Source organism: Macaca nemestrina, chromosome 3, assembly GCF_043159975.1.
Source record: "Macaca nemestrina isolate mMacNem1 chromosome 3, mMacNem.hap1, whole genome shotgun sequence".
In the NCBI taxonomy this organism is placed as follows: Eukaryota; Metazoa; Chordata; class Mammalia; order Primates; family Cercopithecidae; genus Macaca; species Macaca nemestrina.
Genome location: NC_092127.1, coordinates 148,681,651 through 148,684,862, shown reverse-complemented (window position 1 = coordinate 148,684,862; position 3,212 = coordinate 148,681,651).

Below are 3,212 nucleotides of genomic sequence, written 5' to 3'. Positions count from 1 at the left end.
TGTAAGCCTCCCCTCTTGCTGAGGCTCGCCCAGCACTCAGCTCTAGGACGGTATAATTGAAGGAAGGATTTCCAGGGCATGAGGCGACTGGCAGAGCATTCCTCTGGTGATATTTTCCTGCTAGAAGACCCCTTGGCTTTCAATACTCCCAACTTCACAGAGTGCAGCCTCTCAATGTATTTTTCAGCTGAAGTTTGTAGAGAAAAAGTGTTTACTTATGACCCCAAATCCAATATCTTAAAAATGATGCATAGGTAAAGTCTCAAATTATTTCTGAAAATAACTAGGGGACATCTGAATGGTGTGAAGATGGTTTGAAAGGCATCAAGGGTGGTCTGGCTGGGCCATTTTATTAGGGGGTCTTCAGTGTCATTATCTTTTGATAACAGCTTGTAGGTTCTGAAAACCAAGTGGAAGGAAAGAAGCTATGGAAAGCACAGTATCTTGCTTGCACACGTTCACCTATTCTTCTGCTTACTGTATTTGGGCCCTCAACTCTGCCTGATATCCCCCAGTGCAGAGACTCTTTTACCTTTTCCAGAGAAGAAACCTCCCATCAAGAGGAGCATCTTAGTCAGTTCTGACTGCTGCTACAAGGTACTATAGACTGGGTGGCTTATGAACAACTGAAATGTATTTCTCACAGTTCTGGGTGCCAGTATAAACTGGCTGTGGTGAGGTTTCTGGGTTGCAGAATATTGGGTTGCAGAATATTGTCTTTTGGGTTGCAGAATATTGTCTTTCCATTGCATCTGCACATGGGAGAAAGAGTGAGAGAGCTCTCTGGGATCCCTTTTAAGGGCACTAATCCTATTCATGAGGGCTTCACCCTCTTGACCTACTCACCCCCTCAAAAACCCTGCCTTGTAATACTATCATACTGGGGTTAAGATTTTAACATACAAATTTTGGGGGAACATAAACATTCAGTCCATAACAGGGAGGTTGTACAGACACATAAACTGGAGTGTAGAACTGGATATTAAATACCCTCTATTTCTTTTTCTCCTCTCCCCCTACTCCCACACTTGGACCTCTTCTCCTTTGAAAACAAGTTTTATTGAGATATAACTTACATACTGAGAAATGCACAAATCTTAAGGGTGGACCTAACGAGCTGCATCATTAACAAACCTCCTGATGTTGGCCTATCCTTTGCCCCATCTTCCTGAAGTATATGGTGCTGCCATTCTTGAGCCATTGGGAATTTTGGGATGTAAACGGAGTTACTGGTTACCCCAGTCTGGGTAACAGGTGGGCTGGCTGTCATTACTAATTCTCTCAGGAGACATTTCTCTTTTCTCTTTTTCTTCCCTAGCACCTAGGCTGAGATGAACAAGTTACATTTTTATGTGCTTTGCCTTTGCTAAGGCACAGATACTTTTTCCTCTCCTACCTTTGTGAGGAGGCTGTGGCCCTTCAAGGCTCTGGCTTTATGTGGGGAGTCCCACTTCCTACTCCCCACCTGTGTATGCCCTGGGTTCTGTCTCTTGTGCCCTGTCCTCTGCGTACCCCCATCCCAGCCTCTCTCCAGGGCTCTGGGTTCCTAGTATTGGCAGATACTACATTCCTGGTTTTCAAAGACTATTTATTGTATTTAATTCAGCAGTTTTGGTTTTGTAGCTGGAGAATTTTTCAGAATATCTAGTCCGAGATATTGCCAGGAACAATTAATCTTGTTAAATCCAATTCATCTTAAAAGGCTCAACTCAAAGGTCACCTCTTATGTAAAAGCTCTCTGCCCTTCTCCTGGAGGAGTTAGCCTTTCTTCCTCTAATGAACGAAAGCTTCCACAGGCTCTCATGACACCCCAACTCCAGGGCCGTCACTCACTTGAAAGTTTGCTTTAACTGTGTCCTTAGGGATCTGTCTCCGCCACCAGTTAGGAGCTGCTCAGGGCAGGCACTTTGGGATGCATCTCTTATCTCCTACATTTAGTCCAGTGCCTACCACTGGGGTGCGGCGGGACAGGGGAGGGAGAGGGGATGAGACAATTCTTTTTTTTTTTTCAGGTAACTTTATTTTTTTTTTTCCTTTTTCTTTAATTATACTTTAAGTTCTGTGCACAACGTGCAGGTTTGTTACATATGTATACATGTGCCATGTTGGTTTGCTGCACCCATTAACTCGTCATTTGTATTAGGTATATCTCCTAATGCTATCCCTCCCCCACCTCCCCACAATAGGACCCGGTGTGTGATGTTCCCCTTCCTGTATCCAAGTGATCTCATTGTTCAATTCCCACCTATGAGTGAGAACATGCGGTGTTTGGTTTTCTGTTCTTGCAATAGTTTACTGAGAATGATGGTTTCCAGCTGCATCCATGTCCATACAAAGGAGATGAACTCATCTTTTTTTATGGCTGCATAGTATTCCATGGTGTATATGTGCCACATTTTCTTAATCCAGTCTGTCACTGATGGACATTTGGGTTGATTCCAAGTCTTTGCTATTGTGAATAGTGCCACATTAAACATACGTGTGCATGTGTCTTTATATCAGCATGATTTATAATCCTTTGGGTTTATACCCAGTAATGGGATGGCTGGGTCATATGGTATTTATAGTTCTAGATCCTTGAGGAATCGCCATACTGTTTTCCACAACGGTTGAACTAGTTTACAATCACACCAACAGTGTAAAAGTGTTCCTATTTCTCCACATCCTCTCCAGCACCTGTTGTTTCCTGACTTTTTAATGATTGCCATTCTAACTGGTGTGAGATGATATCTCATTGTGGTTTTGATTTGCATTTCTCTGATGGCCAGTGATGATGAGCATTTTTTCATGTGTCTGTTGGCTGTATGAATGCCTTCTTTTGAGAAATGTCTGTTCATATCTTTTGCCCACTTTTTGATGGGGTTGTTTTTTTCTTGTAAATTTGCTTGAGCTCTTTATAGGTTCTGGATATTAGCCCTTTGTCAGTTGAGTAGATTGCAAAAGTTTTCTCTCATTCTGTAGGTTGCCTGTTCACTCTTATGACAGCTTCTTTTGCTGTGCAGAAGCTCTTTAGTTTAATTAGATCCCATTTGTCAATTTTGGCTTTTGTTGCCGTTGCTTTTGGTGTTTTAGACATGAAGTCCTTGCCCATGCCTATGTCCTGAATGGTATTGCCTAGGTTTTCTTCTAGGGTTTTTATGGTTTTAGGTCTAACATTTAAGTCTCTAATCCATCTTGAATTAATTTTCTTATAAGGAGTAAGGAAAGGATCC